Below are 27700 nucleotides of genomic sequence, written 5' to 3' on the forward strand. Positions count from 1 at the left end.
TTTAACAATTCCACGTTTACTCTTTGAAACAATGTATTTCATTCTAAACAATAAAATTCTGAAAATAGTCGAATGACCAGCGTCCACATACACTTAAAATGTACAACTGATTTATATATGAACAAAATGTAAACCATTCATTCACCTTTTCTGAATTCATAAATGCAAATATAACACATATGGATTTTAGCTTTAATAAACAAAAAGCACTTAAAAAATAATCGCATTCCAAACAAAAGACTTTTTCTTTTTCAACGGTGACATGTTCGGGTATGTAACAACAATACACCATATTTTTAATAAATAAAGAAAGGTAAATACATATTCTTTGGTAACATTTGCCAGGTTTGAAAAACAAATATTATGAGAAAAAATGTTCTAAGAAAGATGATAAAAAAAAAATAATTTTAATTTTACGAGTTCGTTGAAGTTGAAACATTTTTCGTAATTAAAAACAATTTTTTTATGTTATTTCGCATGCGGCGAGTCCGAGAATATTTTAACATGTTAAGAAAGAAACGTTTTAAACGTTATACATTCAACGTCGTCATCTATTTTGAATGGTTGACCAAACGCGTCAAATGTTATTTGAGGGGAAAAATATTTAGAAAAGTTGCGTTGAACTTTTTGATTTTCTACGAAGATCTGCAGTTTTCATCTAGTTTTTCCAAACGTTGTGACATGACTTTCAAAACTATTTTTCCATCGATGGATGTGAATCTATCTATTGATTTATAAAACTTGTCCAACACAATTGTTTGATTCGTCTGATTGTTTCTGATTCGTTTCAGCCATAAATAATATCGAAGTACTAGATTATTGTGAATGTGGTGCGAGATTCTAGACATCGTTCAAATGAAATCACGAAATTAAATCTTTGCCATTGAAGCTCTGGAATCATGGATTTTTTCACTTGATTTGGATGTGGCAAGATCTAGAGGACATATGCTATCAACACGGACGACTATAAAATGAGCGAGAATTACTGGCTCGCTTTATCTGTTATGATAAATTACATAGTAAGCCTATTGAAGTAACATATAATTCGTTTATCAAACATCAGATAATATGGACTAGTGTCAGGAAACATTCGGTTATAAATACATTAAAAAAAGTGGATGACCAAAACTAATTCTTAAAATAATTACACTTGTGACAGCGCATAAGACTGAGTAATTAAAACGAATATATCTTTTAAGAAGATGCCTCCAGTGAAATAACGATTAAACAGCATTAAGCATAATTCCATTTATTTATTATACTTAAGATACGTTTTTTTGGCATTAAAAATATATAAAAATCGTTTTTGCTCCATCAATACAGCATGCAGAGCAGATATTCGAATTGGTATTTTTGGAGTTGAACGAGTTCTTCAAATTCTTTTTTTCGTGATCATAATGAAAAAAAAATTGTAATTCCAAGTTACTCTATCTCTCGCTCGCTTGCTCGTACGCTGTCTCTCTCTTTCTCTGTCTGATGTCTTTGAAATTATGTTCATGCTCATTGCTCATGTTCAAATATAGAGAATTTATTTTTGTGATTCCATTTAGAATAACAATTTATCTGAATTCACAATTCGTTTATAATTAATGAAATTGTTTTTCGCTTGTTTTTAGGTGTAATTACAATTCAAAAGAATTTAATTTTCTTTACCATTCGTTTCAGCCAAAAAAATTATTATTTAACTGAGAACACTTCGTTCGTGAACAAAATGAACCCCTGTAGTGCTTGGAAATAAAAAAAAAATTATGTGAACTGAGGAATGAAAACTTTTAATGAGAGAATTTTTATGGTTTTTGACTGTCTACGCAATGTTGTCTATCAAAGTACAACGAGCCATGATATTTCATTCTAAAGAATATTTAATGTAAACTGATCCATTCCCTTCGTACTACATAAACAAAATCATGAAAACAAATGCCGGAATTTGCACTTATAGTAATACCATTCAATGTTCAAGAGAAGTGTTTTTTCTCGACTATCCACAAAATTTCCATCCATTTGTTTGTTGAAGAACGCTGGTCTCTCTGCTTCATACACATTTTTGTGATAATTTTTTTTAACCTGCATATTATATTATGTACCTGCGTAATCAACATTCACTCATAAAGCAGAACAATTAAAAGAATGTCCATTATCCGGTTTTACGAACAAAAAAATTTTCTTTTTAAATTAAATTTCTTGGTATTTTTTTAACGTTTTTTGTCCGTTGTTGTCCATTAGAATACTTTTTTTTATTCTTTTATTTCTTGCTGGAAATTGAGTTTGTTTCACAATTTTTTTTTTTTGTTTGGGACAAACATCCAGTCAATTCTTCGTTAAGATAATATTTGTCAAAAGTCAACAGAAAATTATTTTTATGCTCGATTTGATTTAATGAGTCCAGGCGCTCAGATGACATTTATTTTCAGAAAAACAAAAGCAAAATTGTGAAGCCATCGAGTTCATTTTCGATGGACTACAGAGCTAAAGTTCTTACATTATGTTTGTGTGCATAACTAGCAACAGTTGCTTTTGCTTCAGTTTATCAGGCCCTTTAAAAGAACGCTTGTGAGTGCGAAGAGAACCAACCGATAAATGTAGATCATACTAACAATGCAATGGCCAATGGAGACTAGTTGAAGCAGAACAAGCTGTCGCTAATTATGCATATCAAAATAATTTTATTTTTTGTAGATTTTGGAGCATCAACAGTCTGAATTTACCAAAACCAAACCTGTTTTGGATGACTTAGGTTCGAAAAAATTCTGTAAAGAGGTCATTTATGAATGAGGTCACACTTAACCTTCAAAGACATACCATTCCCTGTCGTTGCCATACAAAGTATTGTGAAATATTTAAAAATGTCTGATGGCAAGGTCGGACTCTCTCTTCTCCAGAGGGCCCTTAAGAATTTCTATGAGAATTTCGGGAACTAGCGAGAATTTGGGAGATTTTCGAGAACTTAATGAATTTAAGTTCTCAAAAATTCATCTTGAAAGTTCTTGAATCTAATTTACAGTATTTTCAAGAATTTTCAACAGTTTCGAGATAGTTCAAGCATTAACTTCAACAAAATTGGTCCAGTCTCATCCCTCGCATAGTTTTCATAAACTACTCCAAGTTCCAGCGGATCCAGAAATTCATGTTCCCAAAAATATTTTCTGTAGATGAACACCAGTCCTCAACAATCTCAACTGTTTTACCTTAGGTAACATCTAATGGAAATATTTTCCAACATATAAAGAGCTCACAAAAGATTTACATAACCGAATGTCACGTTTGCCTATCCTCACCCATGTCATGGATCATTTAATTAAATTTACAATGTCTAAGAATTTTCCGCTACAAACGTGAACTCAATCACTTTAATGCTCTCAATAAAAAAAAATCTTTTTGAACCCATGCAGACTGCGCACTTTTACTTTGAATGAATCAGCACATAGAATTCATTTGTGATAGATAGACAGCAAAACACTTTTAAAAACAAATCACTAAAAATGCAATGCACATAATAAAGTTGCAGTGTGTGTGCCGAAGACACTGGGACGGTGAAATAAAGGTCTTATAGACAAGAAAAACTTTGTGATCGCGTTCGGCTCGATCAAAAGATTATAAAAGAGATTATTTATGCATGTTATCCTCTCGTCTAACTTTATCACCTCTGCCAAATGATCACGATCTTAATATGTACACTAATTCACAATTTAATCTTTTTACTCGGATAAAATGGTTGGCAATAGTTGCAATGGGTTGTATTCGGTGTATTACATGAACGAGCAATATAATAATGTATTGTATGACAGCATTTATTTGCGTTGCGTTTTTAACTTTCTTTTGTTCCCCACATAAAATATATTTAATAATATCGAAACGGATCATAAAATGTTTTACATTTTCGATTATTTTTTTAAGTCATTTTTTTTGTTACAATTATTATCATTTTTTTTTGTCTTGTAACTTTTATATTCTCTTAATTGCGCCATCAGCAGGGCAAATTCTTCAACGAGAAATCAATTTAAAGGAATTTTATTTTATTATATACAAAAGCTACCGATTCAGATGACATAAATTTATGACTGCAACATTTGATATCGTTATTTATATGAAATGCAGCTTTCGCCAATAAGTTACCGACCATAATGTTAATATAAAATATAGCTTAGCGATCTGTCTGTAATACACGCAGACTATGCATATATGCGGAGAGCTAATAATATATTAATAATTGATAAATAATAATAGTAAAACATTAATATCCAACATTAATATTTAACAAACAAGGCGCACTACAAAATACATATCAAATATATTAAATTTGATTGCATGCAAATTGAACGAGAAATGCACGGAATGTTTGTTACACCGAAAAAACTACAGGGAAAAAAGTGTTTTTTTCTCCTCTGATTTTTCGAGTATATTTTCATTTCAATGTAGGCATATTGTATGTATCCCATTCGAATTATATATCTACCTATATACACACCAGGGAGACATGAAATTTATGTCGCGGTAACAACGATTTATTTCATTTTTGCATTAAGATTTTGTAAATATGCACAAAATTTTGTATTATATCCAAAACTGAACATTTGAAAATTGTCGTTCGTTCGTTCGTTGTAGTTTTTTTTATCATTCCTACCAGAGCAATAAACCACAACACAAGACAACCATTGATTTCATAATCTGCATACAAGATATTTATAAAATTTATTTTTCAATTAAATTGTGATTTTAACACGTGCGACTGAAATAGGTAAAATGGATTTTATGTTACGTTCATATACGCGGGACAAGACACAAAACAATCGGAATTGGATGTTTGAGGAGAAAAACCGATTATTAATTTAAATTGATTTATAATCGCTTAATATGAGCATGTTTTATTAATAGACGATGCCGATTTACGAACGAAACAACAATCAAAGTTTAATGTTACTTTCAATTAAAACAAATTTGTGTGTGCCACAGACATTCCGAGACCGTGATATTATTGTGGGTATGGTTCGGTTATGATATATTACCGTTTTTGGCATGCAATTCGATTGACACGCTGATATCTTTGAGAGAATATTTGTTTCGTTTTGATTAGGTAACGATTATTATTTTTGATTGACAAAATGGGATAGGCTGATTTAATGAGCGTGTCAGGTTTTTTTTCTCGAATAAAAGTGAAAAGTAAAGATACTTGAGAGCTGCAAGAAAAAGTATTGAAATCGAAGAAGTATGAGTTCGAGCTAGCCTCAAAGTATAAGCCAGTGAAATTTTACTGGCACAGAACAAGAAATCTTTTCGAATTCTGAAACTAAAGTTCCAATGAGCCACGACCAAAATTTTTCTTTTGTGTTTTGCTATTTTTAATCCATGCAACTCTTCGTTCTGATCAAAAAAAAAACTGTTCCACAGTTTCCCTCTAAATTGTACCGTTTTTGGTACAGCCCCTCAAAGTCTAGTTTTCAACATTATCTATTTTTTACATCTGACAAAAAAGGCAAGTATACCTGCAGCTATAGAGTTTTATGATGAAAGAGAAGAAGATATTTTAACAAGTACCCCAAGGCAAGTTATAATAACTAGTCTTTGGTTGTCTCGCTCTGATCGTAACAGTCTATAGGAGAGTCAGTTCACTTTATTAAAAACGTTCATTTTCGAGACATATGTCGAACAAACGTATATACAAACATTTGCAAAAGATAATTTTTTCTTGTTTAAAATCGGATTTGCTCAGTTAAAATACTTTTATTTTGCCAAATCAATTTCGGTACCAAATAGATACCATCTTCAGTGGCTGAAAACATACACATAATGAGAACACAGAATATCTTTATACAGCGCAAATTGATTTGGCAAAATAAAAGTATTTTAATTGAGCAAATCCGATTTTAAACAAGAAAATTTACGCAACAAGCTCATGCAAAACCAGTATTTCAAAAAATAAAATTAATAGTAATGTCAGCTGTTATCAACATCAACGTTCAAAATAAGCGATGAGCTCTGACGTCCGTTCATTTATATGACGAAGTATATGTTAAAACAAAAGAAGTAAAAGATTGCTTAAAAACTTGGTGACAAAAGACGTAGTAGATTCAAGATTTAACGATTTGATGGTGACACGTTTAATACTCAATAATGTGTGTGCAAAAGGTTAGGTCAAATGCAGTGACTATTTCTTAGAGATTTTTAAGAAATTTAAGAAATTCTTCAGAAGGAATCTTTTTGAGAAAGTATAAAGTTTTGAGAAATATTTGAGGTAGCGATGGTAGGTAATGACAACTACTAGAGCGTTTACGAGGTCCCTTTAAATAATTTCCTGCATTTTAGACAAAAACGAATTTTGAATGGATAATGGGAAACAGCCCGAAAACCAACAAAACTGAAAAAGGTTTCTCATCTCCATTAGGTCTCAACAGCATCTTCATTTTAAAATAACATGGTAGCTCCAAATAAAAGAAAAGTAGCCGATGACTACGAATTTAAAGATCTACGAAGAAAATTTATTTCTACAGATTTTTCATCACTCACCAGTGATATACTGTTCTTAAGCTGAATAAATACAGATGAATCATAATGTTTCTGCATTTATTTAACACGTAGCAAAATGTCATCGTTAATTTGCTCCGACTTACAGATTACATTCTCACGGTTAATATGATTGTACAGTTTATGCAATGCGATTGATTTAAAGCTGATGGTAGTAACTGAATTTATTGCAAAACGTTGCGAATGTTAAACATACACAATTTTAACAGTAGATTTTCTTAAATTCTAGGACCATATAGCAATTAAAGTGAACACCTTTTGTGTAATAATTTATTACAATATCAAGCAACGAGATGCTATTAATTTTAATCATCTCTTACCCGAGTCTACTATGTACAAGAGAACAAAAACTCGTAATGAAATGTGGCAACACAAAAAATATTACCGGCTCGACGGTTTTGTTAGATGAAAATATAACACCATTTATATCCTAAATCTTGAACATATTTTGCATCGCCACCTCATTCCATTGCATATTACTATTGATATTAAAAACAAGACACACACACAAAAAAACGATCATGAAATTATAACTACACCGTTGAATTGGTATAATATACACAGTGGTTTAGCCTCTTTTCCAGAGAAACCCTACTGAGTCATGCCATAGTTTAAAGATGTGCTCATACAAAACTAATTTTACATGAAAGGTTCAACATTCAACTTAATTTAATATGAGGCGGATTAGATGCAATTATTTACTCGGCCAACAATGTGAATACCGGAATAGCAATGAAGTTGTTGGTATATTTTTGTTGCTAAAATATGACGTTCATCTGCTGTCAACAACGGCTGACCGGCAAAAAGAAGCAAGCTGACCAGCAAAGCGGGCAGTAAGTTAAAACTGATGAAGTAATAGATTTTGTATGATATTCTAATGTAACACTCACTCATATGATATTCAGTCCGTTGCCAATTCACAATGTTAAAAATACCGAATGATCTGTGATGTCAATAAGTTAAACAATAGAAGTACCAGATTTGATAATTCTTTTGCGAAACGTTTGTCGAATGTAGAGTTCTTTTGTAAAAGTTTGTAGGATTTAATGGACAATAATTGAACAATAAATTCGGTAAAAATCGAGGAAAATTTTGTGAATATTAGATAAAAGATAGTTCTATAATACTAGGGGACATTCATAAAAATGTTGTCCTCATTTCAGTGTTGCCATGCATGTGTAATATCTTTGAACTAGAAAATAATGATTTCTGAGGTTTCATCCAACTCACATTATACTCCTTAAAAGATGGGCATAAATTCGTTTACCCTAAATTCATATTTTTCGAGTTAATATTATGTCGGATAACACTGAATTGCAGACGTCTTTACTGGATGTCCTCTATATCCTTAGCTCCATTTTAGACGATTTTTTTTTGTTATATTCGGAATTCCTATTACTTTACCATCAGCAACTTCATTGAATGGAAAGTTGTGAAAAATATAAAAGGAGAAGGTCGAAAACCAGAACCCCTTAACACCGAACAATCATGTCCGAACCGTAGTAACATCGAAACCGAAATACTCACTCATCGATTATCACCTCAAACTGGTGGTTACAAAAATATAGAAAAGTATGATATGAACACGGTGTAGTGTAATATAAAATATCTCGTTAAGAAATAGCTGACATTTGGCCGCACATATAAAAGGGAACTTATAAAAGCAAAGTTATTTTCATTTTGATTTTTTTCTTCATCTTTTTCGTAGTTAGCTCTTGTTGTTGTTGGCGCAAATGAACTTGATTTTTTGTTCATGTTAAGTTTGAATGAAACGTGAGTTTAAAAAAATGAAACAGATTTGGCATGGCTTTGTCCTCTTCAATATATAACACCGTGTGTGTGTTGTGTATGTAATGTAACATCAAATATAAAGCATAATACTTAAATAAACTACACATTATAATGTGTCGTGAATTATTATTTATATATTATTGTCATTACTATCGTTTAGCTAAGAAATAAAATTAAAAAAAAAACGCTTGAACAGAAATACATATATATATACATATATACTGGGCATGCAGCGTCTCTCTAGTTGGATAAATATAAGAAAAATGAAGAAAAGAATATATACGACAGAATAATACAACAAGTAAAAAAAAACGAATTGATATGAAGAGTAAGTAGATTATGTAGAATATATTACGAAGAAGATAATTGTAATTTATTTTATATTTTGTTTAGGAAGAATTGAATTTTTTGATTAATATTGAAATATTTTTCATTTATATGGCACTGTGATAGGTTAAGGTAAAAAATCATTTACGTATGGAACATGCATGTAACGAGAATATGTGGATAGATTTAGATATATATGTTCTATAAACGTAAATAATATTTTTCTTTATATGTTTTTGTATATTATAGTTTTGTGCCCATTGGGTATATAATAATGCACTGTGTATATGTAAATGTATTATAATATTTATAAATATATTAAGTTAATGGAAATTTTTAATGAAGCCGAAGAATGCTTCTTTTTCCATTCCATATGTCTTGTCTATGTTACAAATCTGTTTCTTTCTTAGTTCATTTTTTCCCTTCTACATATGTGCTCATATATGCTAGCAGAACATAATAAAATTTATCTTCAAACGGAATTAATAATATTTTTTTTCTCCATTCTATCATTGAGTAATGGCCGCAATCCACAAAGATATTGTTTTTTTCTTAATCCCGTTCGAAAATGAAAATTGCAAAATCTATTTTATAGATTTTGATCATTTTTTTTTTCTGCCACAAATTTGCATATCTTCGTATCTTTTCCGAATAGTTGTGATAAAGTTGAGAGAACAAAACAACGCAGAAATCAAAATGTTCTGCTGCGTGAATGTTTATGTTTGATTTGACATTTTATTTCCCCGTTTTCTCTACGCACAATGGTCTCGAATACTGGTTGGAAAATAATTTATGTGAATAGATGTGTTCCCATACGGACAAGAGGAAAGATGAAGATATGCCTGATGTTTTACCAAAAAAAAAAATTATTCTGATTGTTGACTTGTTGAGCGATACGTCCCGTCTTAATACGCAAACAATGTTTTACATATTACATGCATCGAAAACCAGCACTTTTCATGTTTCAAGCACTTCTTTCAGCAACATTATCATGTAAAATCCACTACTTAGCTCGGCATAAAAATTACGTTTTCATGTATTTGTTGAGCTTGTCTTCGCCTCGAATCATAGAAAATCACGAAAAATGCATTCCTTAACTTTTTATCCTTAGAATAGCCATTGAAGAACAAATAATTTAAGGAAGTTCAAGATTCCACGAAAAACTTGGAAAACTGAGTGGAAATAGTTGGATTTAAAAAAAAAAAGTTTAAAATAGATGTTTATCTCATTAATGTCGGAGGAGGACGTTTTATAGCACAAGCTCAGATTGTCATATGGAAAAAGAATTAGATTTGGTGTGTGAACTGAGGGGTTGTTCACATATGACGTCACACTCAGAATTTTAGACCCTCCCAAAATGACCAAATTTTACAAAAATAGAACCCCCCCCACTTAGAGTGTGACGTCATATATAAACAGCCCCTGATTTAACTGACAAGTTTTATTTATAATAAAGTGGTGTACGATAGTATACAATAGCATGGTGATTGTTGAAATTCGTTTATATCCTACTCGACTTTGTAATACAGTTGTCTCACTCGCAGTTATGACAGTTCAAAAATTGCAAGCTGCAACAGATACTTCTAGAAACGTGCATCATCTGTTATCGACAGCGACGACCAAAATAAAGGATGCCCTGCCGTGAATGTAGTCTTAAATATCAAATTCTACATTAAAACAAATAAAGTAAAAGATTGTGTATCACACATAAGGTAAGAATACCATTTATAGGAGTAACAGATTTGAAAATTGCATCGTGATACGTATGTCATTTCTTCAAGATTGAGGCGTTAAAGAATTCTATTCTCTGCACGTGACTTTCTCCACTATCTGTGTAAATTCCACATCAACAATCTGCTGAAAACTAAAAAAAAAAACGAAAATCGTAGACATTGATTTGATCAAACAAAGTACGGGTATGGCATCTTAGCAGAGTGTTGAGTGTTTGTTTCACTGAAGCTGACAATACTTAACTTTACAGAAGGTTTGGCCAAACGAGTGTTTGCAACTGAAGTGTCTGATAATCTCATGTGCATTTTTAAGATTTGAAGAGCGCTACAAAATATCTATCAACAACAATGATCAATAAGTGTATTTGTCTCTCCCCATTACGCTGCGTAAATTATATCCTTATCTCAAATTTGTCGTGTCATGTCTTATTTTATTGCTTTAGGTTGATTCGAACACACCAGAGAGAAGAAGAAGAAGAAGAAAAAAAATTCCTACCGGATAATCTCCATCATGTGTTTCATTTATTATGTATATATATTATGACATCCCACGTATATATTTGGTTTGCACTTAAAGTGTACTTGAAATGAGATAAAAAAAAATAAAATCGTTTTTATGAAAGGCATATCTGAGATGATGAAGCATTTTAATACGTACTTCTCCATCGTTCCATCGGTATCCATGTACACGTACAAAACTCTAAACTAACTTAATGTTTAACAATAAATAAATAAAAAAAAATTGAAGAAGAAAAAAACCCGAAGAAATATTTAAGAAGAAAAAAACATACATTCAACCAAACACTTCATATTTCCATATAATTTGCATACCGAACCATATACGATACCATACGATAGCGATGATATACAAAAGACTTCAACGTCAGACAAATAACTTAAAGCGACGAACCTGAAAATTTTATTAGTTTTTGTTATTTTTATTTAAATTAACATTTATTATGTGTCTATTCAATTTGAACCTCTAATTTTCTCACCAAACAATTTTATTAATAATAATATCAAACATAGCTCGTTGGTATAGATGTATATCAGAAGAGATGTTTAAGCATATGTTTTAATACGAATTCCAGTTCGTGTCATTTATACAGTTGTAGATGGCACTGCAGAAGCGGCTCTTTTGCTTATTCTTTGCTCAATGGATTACAGAAGATATAGAGAGAGCAACAACTCAATCACTGCTAACCAAATCATCATTTGTTATCGACAACCGATGAGCCGAAGCTTCAATTCTCTTAAATTAAGAAAATTTATTCTAAAACTATTGAAGTAAAAGATTTTTTACTGAACACGGAAACACAGTGATTTATATCCAGATGAAATCATAATATAGTTACATCATGCCGGGACTGGTCATACTGAAGGACCGCTGACTATTTTGGAATAAGAAGTAAAACGAGTACAGAAAATTAGAAGAATGCAGTAAGGCCGCTTCAACTATTAACGTCAACATTTGTATTGTCTGGAATCAATATTTCTCACATTGATGTCATGACAAAGACGTTATAATGTGGACAAAACTATTTTCGATTGAACTAGGAGGTCTGACCTCCTACCTAGGAGTAGTTGTGATATGTACCTAACTCGTCAATTATGCCATTTACATCTACAGCATTTGTTAACGACAACGAATATAAATAGACTCTAGCCAACATCGTCTTATACAGCAAAGTACATATTAAACGAAATGAAGTAATGGATTTTGCATCAATCTGTTGAAAATGTTTTGATCAAATCAAGTAGTAGATTTGATAACTAATGAAACTGTGCTATTAGATTAGATTAGAAGTGGATAAATCCGTGTGCTCTTATTATGAAGTAGAATGAACAATTAAACAGAATGAATGATGATTGATGAATTAGAATGAAATATGAAGTAGAGTGAACAATGAAAGAAAACCAGCTGTTGCTAGATGTGTACAACGTAATTTACTCCCTGTAGTAAGTCGCCAACACGCTAAAAAGTGTCCTCTGTAATACCACAGATCAACTCTCCTTTCCAACAAACGCCAAGTGGCAAACGTTCACCGAGTACAACAACGAATCTGCAGATAAGATTTTTTCGATTTTCTACGTAAATTAGGCTTGCATCGGCTTGCATTTCCATTGAGATAATAATCCGATTTCCTCCTTTCCAAAACATATTTCAATTTAATTTTAACGAACTTGTTAATCTTCAACGATTATGCTCAAGCAACAGAATTTTTTTTTTTTTGGTTTGTGTGTGAATCTTAGCATGAAAGGTCAAACATTCGACTTGTTTTATAGCTATACTTAGAAACTGTTTAAAATGCGATAGCCATAAACAAAAGAAAAACGTTTGTTGTTTTGTGATGCAAACGAAACGAAATGAATCTCGTCCCAAGTTTTGTATTCATCATGTATAAATGCATCGCCAAACGGTGAAGTAGGGTTGCATGTTTCATATTTTTTTTTAAATAAATTTATAAACCAATAACTGTGATGTTATTCATCACTTTAAGTAAATTGATCTCGATTTCGATTACATCAGTGTGGTATTCACTTCTTCACATCTTCGTCTTATTTTCACAATGTTTTTTATTTTTTACTTCTCGTTCGATTGTTGGTGTCGTGTTCACAATGCCTGCATAAATTGTTTGTAAAAGAGGTATATAATACGATCAAGAATATTGAAAACAGACGATATTCGTATTTGGGTCAAATGAAAGTTTGGTCTTTGTTAAACGATATAAAATATTACATTTTACTTAACAATAAATAAAGATGTGACGCCTGGGTATCGAGATAAACTGGAGGTATTGTAATAGGTAAATTACGCTGAATCAAAATTGTATTCCATTTTATTTATCAAATTCGGAAACGATCAAAGGTTTAGGAATATTTAGATATTTTTCGATATTTTATTGGATATTTTAGAAAATTGTTAGATTTTCTCCGATCACCTATGACACAAAGCGATAGATTGAGATCTACTTTCAAAATATGAATTGAGCATCCATAACAGTGAATTATTCGTTCTGCAACAAACGAATGACGACAACGAGAAAAAAAAGTTCTTCGTTTTGTATATCGAAATCAATGGCATTTGTTAAGACTTATAACCACACGACTATTTTTTTCCGTCTTCCTCTTCAAACATTTTAAACGTTTGGATCTCTCGACTCTAAATGCGCTCGTTAATATTAAATTTCTATCATCCATACAATGACTGTGTTTTAGAATTATTTTAATCTATTGTTTTGGTTAAATTTATGCCACAAAATGACTTGACTTTTCGGTTATAATGTCGAGACTCTAATCGTGAAGCAGAGTTTTGTTTTTTTTCGACTTTAAATTATGAATTGTCATGTTCGAGAATATTATACAACTTCCTGATACTAAGTCTTAGATATGACATGCTCGGTTTCGGTTCATAAAATAATAATTTTTCATACTAAGCTAAAATTATCGATTTAACAGCAGAGGATGATAAAAAATCTGATTCCATTCTCTTTTTGACTACAAAGTTTCAAAAGCAATGAAAGCTGCACACGAAGCTTACGAAGAAAGTCTGTCTTGACGCCAGAAAGACAAAGTCTATACCAGCATCCTACAAATATTTTATATGTTAATGCTAGGAGACGAATATCTTCACTATCACTTGAGTTATATACGATATTTTGAACAAATGAAGTAATAGATTCATATGAATTATATGAAGACGTATGCAGACGATATTTTGAACAAATAAAGTAATAGATTCAAATGAATTTTATGAAGACATATGCAGACTATAGTTTGAACATTATAGATTAGTTATAGATTCATATGAATTATATGAAGACATATGCATGTCTGCCTTTTAAACGCGTTTATGAAGAGTTATTGGACTTTTGTACACAGTGAACATTTTGTACATTTTGAACCATGATTTTATGTGATGAAAACTGGAATTAAAATACAGTAATTTTTCTCGTAAATTTTGCTCTCTAAAAAATTTAAAGCCGATTTTCAAGGATAATTTGTCCATTTCAAAGGATTTTCAAACCTTTTTACGCAATTTTAGAGTCCAAAAGATTTTAATTTTAATGCAAACTGCTTCCAATCGAACATAGGTTCGAATGAATCCCAAAGTATATAATACTTTCGGTGAGCCTGTCATATCGACACTCCTACGCTGCACAAAAATATTTTCTGCACTTCCGTGCTATTAAATTTTCTATAACCACCATTCACCCGTCAAAGTAGATATTATTGAAGCCTAGTCAAGTACATATACCGCATATGTACCACATACTCATTCCACTTTACAATTTATAAATCTATATTGGAAAGTTGTCAAACAAATATAGTTTTATACTTCAATGTAATCGGAACATAAAAAATTTGTATTTAATCTGTTTTTGGTGTGACATTAAACACTATAAAGTTAACAATCAAAAAACGCACAGACAACTCTCTCGCGATCTTGCAATAGACAACGGAGTAAAAATAATTGGTAAAATATGAACAGCATTGCTAAATGAATTAGTTGACTTACTTTCGGTGTGCCATGATAATGCATTTTATAGTATGTTTCTCTCACTGACAAAACCCATATATACACTCGCGCGATTGCATTTAAATTGCATTTTACGCAGTCCATTAAAAACAAGTAACATGACAAGAAATCAATAAATGATCAAAATGATCGTAAACAAATAATAAATTATGGATTTTCTATTTGAGTTATAAGTTGGAAGTGTATATTGAGGGCGTTTTATTACATCCATTTTCTGCTGTATACGGAACATTCATAAAGTTATTCATTTTTTTCTTTCTTTCTTTTTGCAATTAATTATGGCGTTAATTGGCTTATCATTTTCGTTCAATCATTTTTTGTTTTAATAGGAGAAATTTCATGCCATGATATAACATTATGTTAATGAAGCTGGTGTGCTGGTAGAAGAATTTCAACGATAAAATAAAATATACTTTTCCATATTACCGAGAACGGGAAGGTGTTGGCCTACAATCGCTTTCCGAGTATAGAGAGCCTATATGCGATAAGCATCAGGACCAAAAACTATGATAAACAATGAATTGTAACGGCGTAGAAATGTGTAAGAACGGTCGTATGATATCTGAACGTTTAATTACATCCCACCCAACACAAAGTGTTACTGAGTAGAAATGTTGTAGATATTCTGAATGAAAATATAGTTTACTAGCTGCCCCATACGGAAGTTGACCATTACATGCCAATTTGCCGTCTACGAAAATTACCCATTACATGTGGACTATTTTCGGTTCATTTTATGTTCATTTTCATATGCGAAAATCAACTTTCGCATCGGGAAGGTGATAAACCAGAATACATTGGATGCTGTTACGAACCACTTTAGTTCGGACACAAATTTGTCATACCTCAAATGAATTACTTTTGCAGCATCGTTTAAGGTGTCATTCATAAAGTGCGCATTGTAAAAAATTACGAATTTTAGAACCCGCCATCCCACCTTGCACGCAAAAATTTATGGGATTTTTTTCGAAAATGTATGTAGCGCACACTTTTGTCTAGCCATCCTCTCCCCTAGAAGCATGCGTATTTTGTGAATGACCTTTATAACCACGAGTTTTCATACAAACTTTAACCGTCCGCAGTTCAAGTATTTCTTCTAGTTACTCACTTCACTTTGTTAGATTAAATTGTGTTACGATAAATACAAATTCCCTGTTAAAGGTGTGACTCAAGTTCATGGCAGGCCTGTAAAATCGTTTCTTTTTATTAACATTGAACTTGTACTTTCCTTCGAGTCTTTCCGTGATATCCAAATGAAATGAAACACTGAATGCAAAATTTAATTTCTAACAAAATATTGAATGCAATAAACTGCAACATAGCTGGAAGCTTCAACACCGAAAAAGAAAATCTTTCATAATTTTATCGCAAATTCCATTCACAAAAGGAGATTTTTTCTTCGTTTGAAAAAAACAACAACCATGGACGGCCAACGATACTCGAGATATGCAAGATGGTAATGCCATTGTAATGATATTGAAACTTGACTATTTCCTTTTTATTCAAATGCAATAACTAGCCCCGAGTTATTTTGTTGTTTTTCCGTTGTTATTATTATTATTGTGGTCCGCAGTGAAAATGATATAGTATTAGCGTAAGTCACGGTTCTAAAATTAATTGGCATTTGTATGTGCACATGTAAAAATTATGCATATGTGATTATCGGAGATAATGTACGGGGGAATGATCTCGTTTCATTGATAGAAAAACGATATGAAAATTGTAAAACGTTTTGTCTTTGGCGATTATTTTTTCGTTTTTGTTCAGATTACTCTCGTAGGCATGTTCGGTTCGAGTTCATCGAATAAATATCGAGACACAAATTATTATTGCAAAAAACCATTTAAAAAATTAAAATAAATTGAAAATTCCAATAATTTTATACAAACGAGACTTCTCACCAATAATTTGATTTTAAAATTAAAATTTTTTTTTTCTGGTCAAACCCACTTTTGTCTGGATATTATTTTGTGTCGAAATTAATAAACTCAACGAAATGTTCATTGTGGTGAATAAATTAATTCCGAAAAGTGCAATCTTTTACTCTCTGGTGTGTGCAGATTATTAATAATTACACACGACTTTGTGCCGGGGTTTTTGTCTCAGAAATTCAGTGGGTGGGTGAGGTTTTCACAAAAGATTACGAACGGATGATTAGCCTGAGCGCAAAAAAACAATTAACTAGCATTCGGCTTAAACTTTCGAGATTATTTATTTTGTATAATTTTTCTGTGCGCCAGATGAGAATTATTGAAATAATTGTTTATAAATTCACGTGCAAGCGACATTTATTATTTGTTATTGTTAAATTGTTATAAGAAGTATTTCGCAAATGGTTTGCCGTGATTCATAAACAATTGTTTACTGAAGCTCGTTTTTTATTCAAAAGAATCGTGAAGGAAACTAGGATTAACATTTCAGCGGCGCTAGTTCATGCTGATCAGGTTAGCGTTGCTGCAGCTGCACAAGAGATAATTTAAATTTTTCAGCACTGTGATGTAAAAAAGGTGGCGCTAACGAGAGTAGTGCTGTAATGTGTAATTACATGCTGAATTCATCGAAAAACGTACTTTTCATGTTTCAAGCACTACTTTTGTTATCCTTAGCATGTAAAATCCATAACATGTAAAATCCATAACATTGCTCGGGATAAAAATAGAAAAGATCGCGTTTTCGTGTAATTATTGATCTCGACTACGCCTCGGATCATCAAAATGCACACGAAAATTCTTCTTTTCACAGCTAGTTGTACAATATTATTCTATTATCCTAAATGCAATGTCCATCCAGTAATAAATAATCGTGAATTGAATATACTGTAAGTTTTACCGGCGCGCACAGAGGCGAAAAGTTTTAGCATCACATAAATGACATATTTTTTAAAAGAAGTTTTTGAATTTAATAGACAAATTGGTGACTATTTGCTACAAAACAAGAGAAAATGTAGCCTTTTAGAGAGATGATTAAATTGTTACATTTGCTACTTCTTTTGTTTAAAGTATCGCCTAGCGTAAGATGCAAAAATCTTTTACTTCAATTGTTTTAATAATTTAGTATTTTACTTTATATGAACTCACTGACCTCAGGCCTTTGCTTATTTTTGTCGTTGCTATCGATAGCAGATGTAATTCTAATGATAATGTACTAATGAGACAACTTGTCAGGTTAGGTGAAATTTACGCTAATTTTAGCGAAATTTACGCTAAAAGGCGTTAGTGTTGTTTTGAGATTTAAGCTAAGACTTTTAGCGCTTCGGTTTTGTCACGAAGCTATCACATGAGTGTCCCAAAGAATTCCATTTTTTTTCGTTTGCACTTTACCAACAAAAATATTTACATTAAGTCGAAGAGCTTATTAACACAAAGGTAGCATATATGTCAAACAATATTTAAAATAATCTTATTATATTAGGTTTGTATGCATGTAGGTTTGCCAATAACCAAATTAATCCATGAAAATTGTATAGAGGCAACTCTGGTGCCATTAAATTTTTTTATCCATTTTTTTTTTTCGCTTAAAAAATTTATTTCGAGGTAATTTAATTGATATGACGTGACTGTAGTCGTGATCGTTGAATTTTGTCTTTTTGATTCACAACATTTCAATTATTTTAATTGTAGATAATCGGGAATCATGGTTTTTTGTGCAATTTGATTATAAAGCGACAGTTAGGTAATTTATTTGTTGGAAGTTTTTTTTTTGTTTTACTGTGTATACCAGAAAAATGTCACGATAAATTCGTTATACCACAATGTATTAAGCATAAAAGATTGCGCCTTGATGATTTCACTGCATTTTACTGTAGTTTTTTTGCATATATTATGTCAAATGTATGTTACCCCCCGGTTTCGAACATTACTTTTGTGGCAAATTCGGAATTGATGATGCAATTCTACCTACATACAACATGTAACATTATATTCACTTTCTCAACAAAATTTGAATTGATTGTGCCATACGGTCAAACTGTGAGGTAAGTTTCTTCTGTACAACGGAAAAAAATTTCTTAGAAACAGACAGCCATCCACCTATTTTTTAAACAATTACAAGTCATCATGTAATTGACCTATTCAATATTACATTTCTAATTACTAACAACGAGAAATGATACGCTCAATCGAAATGCTTTTGTCTTCTGGCGTATAAAATGAAAATGAGATCGTGATTTTTTCTTCACATTTCTTTTCTCGAACATTTTTTTTTTGATTTGGATAACAAACGAAACGAAGAGAAATGTTTGAAGACTATTTTGATTTCTTAATTGTTAATAAATGCTGTGAGAGTGCCGTATGGATGAAAGTTTCATCATTTTCGGACGACGTTTATTGATTTTATCGGTACATATAATAATACAAAAATGCTTGAAAAGGAGATCTATCGATTTTATTATGATTTACGGTCGAAAGATATGTCCATTTTGGTATTGAACAGTCGCGATTGCATCAAACCACAAAAACAATGATTTGTTTTTCAACGCAAAGTATGAGGCAAAGATTTTGAGATTTTATTTAATGATAAACGAAGTCGATAACGATGGGTATATGGCTATAACATGGAACGAACTTTTTTTGGAACTATGGAAATGATATTAAAATCGCAATTGATTAGATGCAAGAAACTAGCATAGTATTGCTGGTCAAGTTTTAAAAATATGGCTAATCATCTGTTATCGATACAGTCCAAAAAAAAGTGAAAATGAACTCGAGTTTGTGTTCTCTTAAATGGAACTCTAACGAAGTAAAAGAATTCGATCTACGCAAGAAATTACTTAGAACAAATGAGGTAGTAGATTTTCTCATTAAATAATTGAGAAATTTAACACAAAAGAATGTAATTAAACTGTTCAACGAAATAAAATTGAATTCTAAGGTCACTTCAAAGATCTAATTCATTGAAATCGGAGAAAGGGTGTGAAACACTACACCTGATTACCGATTTTGAGCAATCGATAAATCATGATGCCAACGGAAGCACTGTCCACATTTTAGTGATAATTTGCGTCTGCGTCCCATTAAAAATAACGGTTATATTGCATAACCATTTCAACGGAAAAACATCATTACTCGATAGAAAAAGAGTTGTGTCTGGCTGTAGCATATCAAACAAAACAAAAAACTACGAAGAAATGACATCCATAAAGGACTATAATACCATTTCCATGACGATTTTGCAAGCATTGAATCGTTAATGTAATTATTATAATTATATTAAATGACTGCAATCCGAGCTGACTATTAATTGGAAACGGCAAGGTTTGTGAGCGAGATCGTTTTTTTTTTGTTTCGTCGTGGATAAATTTCTGAATTTGAACAGAAAAAAATCTGGAACGCAATGCTTGATAAAACCTATGTCAAGCACAAGAATTAGAGGCAATTTAAAAAGAAAAAAAAAATCCGAACAAAGGAGCACGACTTGGTTCATTTAGCAACAATTTTAATAAATGAGAAATAAGATTTGTTTTCTTAGTTTTAATTTTTAATTAAGCTTAGCAGTGCATTTGTGAGTGACATTATAAAACTTCTATAATATTTGGCTTCTGAAAAATATAAAATCCACCACAACAAACAACAAAAAAAGTGTAAAAAAGAATATGAAATGAAACATCTACACTTTAATTAACATGCAATGCATAAATGAATTCTTGGGTTTCAAAACAAAATGCAAATTACATTATTGTGTGCAGCACACACACACACATACAGAGGTGCACACTCATATGCATGTGGTAAAATTCACTTGTATTTTGCAATTTTATAATTAAATATTATTTTTAAAAAGAAAAACGAATGAAAATATTTAAATTAAGGAAGATTTTAATTGACTATTTCGGTTCAAATATATGTTATTCTCCTCGGTTAATATGGTAAGCTCTCCTGCATATCGATTCGGAGTGATTAATGTTTTCAAGTCTTGAAATTCGCGTATATAATGCAACGCAATGCGACTATAAAATTATAATGATGTCTTGCATTTTAAAAAGCAAAATTCTTGCTCGATTTTAAGGTTTTTTTTTTGTAATGTTAAAAATTGCACAGTGCACTTTCCACGCCGATATATACTGTTATACCTAGGCATTGCGTCGGACTCTGTCGAGTATTAAGCATTTTAACCAAGATATCATTCGGTAAATAATTGCATTGTGTCGTTGATGCGACAGATTATGCATCAGTTAAATAGGAAAGTTTGGCGTTCGTCATTAATTAAATGATCCATCGGTTCGTTTTTTCTAGTTAAGGAAAGACAATTTTAAATAATTTGTCTCAGTTTGTGGAGATTTAATCTTACTGTCAATTGAGCATATATAAAGTAAACACTGATCAATGATACAGTTATTGTAGTAATCATCTATTTTATCGGTGTGTTGGCATTTGCTACTATTCGAACCATATTTACAAAATCTTAAAAAAAATGCATTGTGAATATCATCCAGTACCAGGTTATACGGATGGGTTAAGAAAACTCTCCCAAGGTATATAGACAAGGCAACTCTTATTCGGTTATTTATTTTGATTATGGAAGATGACAGGTACTGTGGGTGTGGTAGTAATAAACAGAAATTGATTTGAGGAACGGAATTCACAATTTACAAACTTTTTTTGACGAGAAATTTAACGAAGTTGATTCACAATCATAAATCTTCAACAGCAAATTTTAATTGTTTAAAAATTCCTACATCGTAAGTTACAAGTAAGATACTAAGAATGTAAAAACTTTTCGCTCGCTTCGCTTGCGACAACTTGATTCCCTGTTCCCACTAACAATTTTATATTAAACAGCCTCGATGAAGCGGGTAACAGTGGCAGAGACAGAAATATGCGACATGAGAAAATGCGACAAAGTGGATCTGTCGTAAAATTTGGATTTTTTTAGCGCAACATTTTTGAATGTTAATTTTCAAGAATTCGATTTGAATTGATTGAACACAAGAAATAATAAATATTTTCATAATTAATGCTCGCAACAGATCAAACAGATCACATAAACTGAATCAGAAAAAATCTCACATCTAGAATCTAGACCGAGGGGATCATATGAAATGAATCAGGTCGTTGGAGTGCTTTTCTAGGTTCATATCTCAACGTAACAATTTCTTTGGATCTATTCACATAAAACCAATTTTAATGTTTATGAGAACGAGAACATTGGCCATGGAATTTTTCGTTTTTGAAAACATTGAACACCGATTTTATTATTTATGAGAACACTGTCACTGGTGGCACATTATTAATCAATTATTAATATAATACAATCATAATTTTGCACACTTTTTCACACACAAAACGAAAAATCATCACAATCAACCACATCAAAACAAAAAAAAATTATTTAGAATTTTCACAACTGTCACTTTTTCGTTGAACCACTTTGTCGCAATATGACGCAACGACAAAACGACTCTGCCACTGTTACCCGCTTCATCGAGGCTGTTTATTTTATATGAATATAAGCGATAAAATTACTTGCAGCAATTATGCAAGTTACAGACAACATAATGGCATAATAATCATCATCTGTTATCGTCTAACTAAAAAAAAACTAATCGACAAACACTGCCAAGCTACCTCTTAAATAGAAAAATTTATGTGAAAATCAAATGAAGTCTTGAATAAGTAGTAGATTTTCGCATGAAACGCTACCCTAAACAAAAGAAGTAACAGATTTCATTATTACTCGTGACGATGTAGGATTGTCGTTTATAAATGGTTAAGCTGGACAAAAACTTCGTGACCTTTCATATTTTGCCAGACAAGTGCTGAGAGTTAATTAAATCTGAGATTTAACGATTTCTTACGAAAAAAATGATTATTTTTTTAACAATATAAACGGTAAAGAAATTAATGTGTCGAGTCGTATGTTATTCAATTAGAAGTGGGCTTCATTCACGTCCGATTCAGTTTTTATCTTTTTCTTTTATTTTCTCAAAATAAGAAAAATACTTTTTTTTTGTTCTCACAGACTGTCTCTTCAAATAAAAATGCCTACTTTAAGACAAACATTTTTACTATATGAGCGGAGCACCAACCACTAATTAATCATATTCAAAATCTAATTAGAAACAAAAACGATTTAAAATAGAAAAAAATTAGCATATTAAGCTCATCTAATTAATTATGATTAAAAAAATCTTTTATTTCTGTTAAAGTCAGAATTCAAAGAAAAGATGAAGAACAAAATCAATACGGACCAGTGGGAACGATTTGTTTTGTAGACGACGATATAATTTTTGATTAATTTGACTAATAACATTAGTTCGCTGGTATTTTTGTAAAAACTTTGTATTATACGGATTATATATTAGAAGCGGAAACAAGCTTTTGATATCACCCACACTCGTGGTCGTAAAAATTGTTTTTATTATGCCAGCAAAAACACCAAACACTAAAATCCTCTTCAAAATCAATTCAGAGCCGCGCTACTTCGTCGTGTGCAATTTAAAATGAATAAAATTTTTGCTAAATGTGGATTAATACTTGGAATATTTTATTATTGACGACTTATCTATACACGGTTACACGGTACACACTATATTAATGATAGCCGCGACATAATAATTTTCCACTCTTATCTGGTTTACATTAATTTTCCGAAATTTATCACCTCATCCTGAATAAATTGGCCATTTGGATTTGAACGTTTAGTCATATTTTATATTAAATTGCGTGTTGGTAATTGGTTGCTTTAGATATTTTCTATAAAACATTCAAAGGTATCAGCCGTTGGTGTAGTTGGAATAACATCCGTATTGAAGTTATAAGTTCAAGTTTTAAAAGCTTTTTCATATATTGCCTCACACTTTCTTCAAAAAATAAAGAAAATCTTGCGATCATCTGCTTTTGACAACGGTGATAGAAATAAGAAATTACCTCTAGGTGTAGTTGTCTTATATAGAAAAATACATGTAAAGCTAATGAAGTAACAGCTTTCATGTAAAAAGAGAAGTAGTAGATTCAGTTATGGAAAGTCTCTTCAAAACAGATAGATCTTAGTATAATTACTGTACGATATGTTGTCGCTACCGAATAAACTAAACGCACAAACCAAAGAAAGCTGATATATCGTACTGTGTTAAGAGTAGATTAAGAGAACAGGTGCCTTCAAATAAATGTCAGCAGCTTTCTGGTGAAAACAAAACGCTCGAAGCTCTGTGTTCCTGTAGACTGAAGTCTGGGAAACAAGCAAGTGCTGATTCAATCAATTAATATATTCAAAAATTGATGTAATTTAAAGAAATAGATCCTGAGAGTGAATGTTTTTAGATTACAGTTTGTTCACCTTTAAAAAACACAATTTTAGATTTATCAGAGCTTTAAAAGTAATCGATGTTCTTAGACAATTAAGTAATTCTTAGTTTATGATACTTTGACGGAAACTTTGAATACGATAAGGCGTTCTCAAATTTTTCGCACTTAATTGACTGGGAACATCAATGACTTTTAAAACTCTACGAAATCTCAAATTTGTTCAGAACTAAAAAAACCACTGAAAGTCGACTTATGCACTGCCGAGTGAAATTATTGACCTAATGAGATTTCAATGATCATGCGGTGTTCAGAATAACTGTAACTATTTCCTGACTCGTTGCGTTGATATGAAACTTTTTTTTAGATTTTTTTTTTTACTCGGGACATGTGTTACTTATCTGCCCAGTGATAGCAAAACGGTGATTTCGATTCGTTCAGCTTGTGTATCTCCAATGGAAATCCAATCAATTCATCGTTTTATGTAATAAATCCATTACAGTTTAAATGAAATTTTTTCGCATAAATAAATTGAAAATTATATTTTCAACAAAACAGATTTGGTATTTGATTAGCGCTACTAAGTAGATTCAATTACAATTTCAAATTGCAAAATTTTATTTGAAAATTTATTGGTTAATTAATTAATCGTAAAAGATTTTAATATTCAATGCACTGCACATATGGCGGTTAATTAAAAAAATATATATTTTTCAAAAACCAATCATATGCTGGACGAATATTGTACGGTTTATAAAATCGTCTAAGGTTTTTTGCTTTGCCACTGTGTGAACGTTGTGTGCAATACAATAAATTGAATGTCTCGTCTATAAAATGAACGTATGGAACAACATCATTAGCAAGAATTAGAAAATGAACTTAAATGGCGGAGGCAAAGAAAAAATCGGAAAAATTAAAATAAAAACAAATTGTTAAATGTAATTTAGGTGATTGAGATTGAGTTATCTGTGGAGAAATATAAATAAATTTATTATGTCCCAACCATTTGGAATTAAAATTTAACATTTCATTGCATTCAAAAAATAACTGCGCTATGACCATTGAAAATTCTATAAATAATCTAAATATTGTAATTTTCTGTTAATTGAAAATCGTGCCACTCGATTATTTCTCAGTTTATGTGTGTATAGACCGACACAACATATAGATACACAAAACTCCATATTATAACATAAGTGTTGTGACTGTTTGGTGACTCGGGCAATGCATTTAAACCATTAAATATACAGTATAGAGTTGTTTGTACTTTATAGATTGATTAAATATGTTTTTCAATAAATTAAATTGATATAACTTCTATCGCAGCCAGTTAAAAACATATTTTCCACTAAACTTACAACGAAAAAATCTGTGGTGTAAATTATCACCGTTTCTGTGAATTTTAAATGCATGTTTAACATTTGACTGTGCTAAATTACTGTTATAATACCTATCAACCGAAAGAGATATATTTTTTTTGATGGTTGGAATATAGCATAACATTTTAAATCGAAAAATGGCTTTTCGTATGTCTTGTGTAAGTCGAGCTGGAATGCTACTTACACATTTCGAGAGTGTAATTTTCGTTGACAAAGTAATTCGACATTTCGATCGATAAACGTTGTGTATGTAGCATTTAACGCCAGTTTAAGATTTATGTTCAAATTGGGTGATTGAATGTGCCGGTCGATTGGTGTACAAAAACTATTAGATAAACAACGAACCGATTGTGAATCAGAGATCGCGTGTGTCTGATGCAAGGTGATGTGATATGAAAACAATTTGATCAGATAGAATGAGAACAATGTTAAGATGAGTGTACAGTTCGTGAAAAATGTCTGAAAAATGCTTGAAAAACTGTGAAAAATATTGGCAGATGTAAACATGATGTAAACGTTCATTTTTCAAGCCCACATACACATATATTTTGCATGATCTTCCCTCTCGAACTGTGTAGTACCACGTAGCCACGTTCCCTTTCAGAAGCGGACAATCATTTGCTATCTTATGTAGTGAAAAGTATGTTGACACAAATGAAGTAAAAGATTATCAAATAGTAGAACTTTGAACACGAAAAGAAGTAGAAGATGGTGGGGTTTGTACATCGCTCATATATGCGGTATTAAAGAACACCTTTTTAGACCCGTACGAAGTACTGGGGTCTTATAGGTTTACGCATACGTTTGTAACACGTCGAATTGGACTCCCTGAGTAAGAGAAACCTATTGTGGTTGTCTAGAGATGCCAAATCCGCGAAAAAAAAATGTCCGTCTGTCTGTCCGTCTGTCCGTCTGTCTGTCTGCACGATAACTTGAGTAAAACGCATCCGATTTTGAAAATTCTTTTTTTTCCCGTTTGGTAATGTCAAAAGACAGGCTAAGTTCGAAGATGAGTGATTTTGGATCGACCCCTCCCGAGCTGTGGCCCAATAAGTGCTTTACGGTTTTTCGAAGATATCTCCGGACATTTAAACGTTAAACTTGTAAGTGATACGTCAAATAAAAGGTATTTACAATACCGATCGACAAAAAAAAAGTTTATGGAAATCGGATGACCGACTCGTGAGTTAGACCCCTTGGTGTGGAACAGGCACAGGGCGGCAAGCAGTTTTTGCTTGTAGGTCGGCCACATTTGAACATATTTCGTCTGTTTTAGCTTTATTAGATAGGTATTGACCGTACCAATCAGGAAAAAAAAATTATGAAATTATGTTCTCCGGAGCGTGAGCTAGGTCTCTTGGAGTGAGCTCTTATCTGGCTACTCGGAAGTACAGTGAACGTGGTGTATTTTGACAATATCTCGAGTAAATTTTGACCGAATTTCATGATTTTTTTTTGTTTGAAAGGTATTAACGAATGTAAAGCGTCGGTACTATTTCCGGTCTCCTAACAAAATGGCTGCCGGCGGCCATATTGGATTTTAGTAAAACTATATAAAGTGGTAAAATTTGTACTTAGATAGTTTTTGTTAACAGAGAAGTAATTGGTTATGTGTGGGGGGTTTTAGGAATCCCATATGTGGACTTCTATATATATCTATATACAGCTATATTGAGCAATATACAGGCATGTAGAGCTATATAATAGCAAATTCATTTGTGGAATGTCTATTTATAGGAAAATATAGGTAAATATAGCTGTTTAAATTGGAATTTATGAAATTTGACTTCGTACGGGGCTGTCTATATTGCCTCCGGCAATTTATTTGCAAGGCAAAGAGTGGATAATTCAAGTGATTTTAAAGCGCGAATAGCTTTTCAGCAGAGAAGAAAATGAAGTAAGAGAAATGAAGAGTTTCACAATAAAGGCTTTTGATACGAATAGGTGTTTCGTACGGTTCGGCGTTAGCTATGTTTTTTTGTTGTGGTACAACACTGAATTGGGCGAGCAGCACTGATCAATTGAAAATCTAGTGTGTCAATTGTTAAATTCGTTCGTTCGATCAGAACAAATGTGCTGGTCATCAGCTTTTGTGTTTTTAATTGAATCCTTCAGTATCTGGACCATCAGTTTCATCAATTTTCGTTTTCCCTTTGTTTTATTTTGAATTTTTGT

The 27700-nt window shown here is 31.7% G+C and overlaps 1 protein-coding gene and 1 long non-coding RNA gene across 2 annotated transcripts in view; one reads left to right on the forward strand and one right to left on the reverse strand.

The window, feature by feature from the left end:
- Window positions 1–27700, reverse strand: part of LOC119078905 (cadherin-related tumor suppressor) — a 194804-nt gene that overhangs the window by 86753 nt on the left and 80351 nt on the right. The gene's annotated exons all lie outside the window — the stretch shown is intronic.
- LOC119078910 lies at window positions 1377–27654 on the forward strand. Its single transcript, XR_005088083.1, has 3 exons — window positions 1377–1388; window positions 17567–17576; window positions 27537–27654. It is a non-coding gene; the product is annotated as an uncharacterized LOC119078910 (long non-coding RNA).

This window comes from Bradysia coprophila, unplaced genomic scaffold (genome assembly GCF_014529535.1).
Source record: "Bradysia coprophila strain Holo2 unplaced genomic scaffold, BU_Bcop_v1 contig_297, whole genome shotgun sequence".
NCBI lineage: Eukaryota > Metazoa > Arthropoda > Insecta > Diptera > Sciaridae > Bradysia > Bradysia coprophila.